Source organism: Colobus angolensis, unplaced genomic scaffold (assembly GCF_000951035.1).
Source record: "Colobus angolensis palliatus isolate OR3802 unplaced genomic scaffold, Cang.pa_1.0 Scaffold770, whole genome shotgun sequence".
Lineage (NCBI taxonomy): Eukaryota > Metazoa > Chordata > Mammalia > Primates > Cercopithecidae > Colobus > Colobus angolensis.
Window position 1 is genome coordinate 35,752 of NW_012121488.1, and position 213 is coordinate 35,964.

General features: G+C 54.0%; 1 protein-coding gene across 1 annotated transcript in view; it reads right to left on the minus strand.

The window, feature by feature from the left end:
- Positions 1-213, minus strand: part of LOC105502140 (liver carboxylesterase 1-like) — a gene marked incomplete at both ends in the record, with an annotated part of 64,082 nt that overhangs the window by 29,127 nt on the left and 34,742 nt on the right. The gene's annotated exons all lie outside the window — the stretch shown is intronic.

Sequence of the window (213 nt, forward strand, 5' to 3'; positions counted from 1 at the left end):
GTGGCCTCTCCATTTGTAGAGAGCTCTCATTGTCAGAATGCTATGGTCACAGGGTCAGGAGATTGATCACTAGAACCTTAGAAGCTGCCCCTTCCCAATAGGCATGCCCTGCCCCACCCACTCCCGCCCACCTTCGCCAGTCCTCCTCTGTCTTTGCCAAGAGCCTCACCCATTGCGAGCAAAGTTGGCCCAGAATTTCATCACCATCTTGCT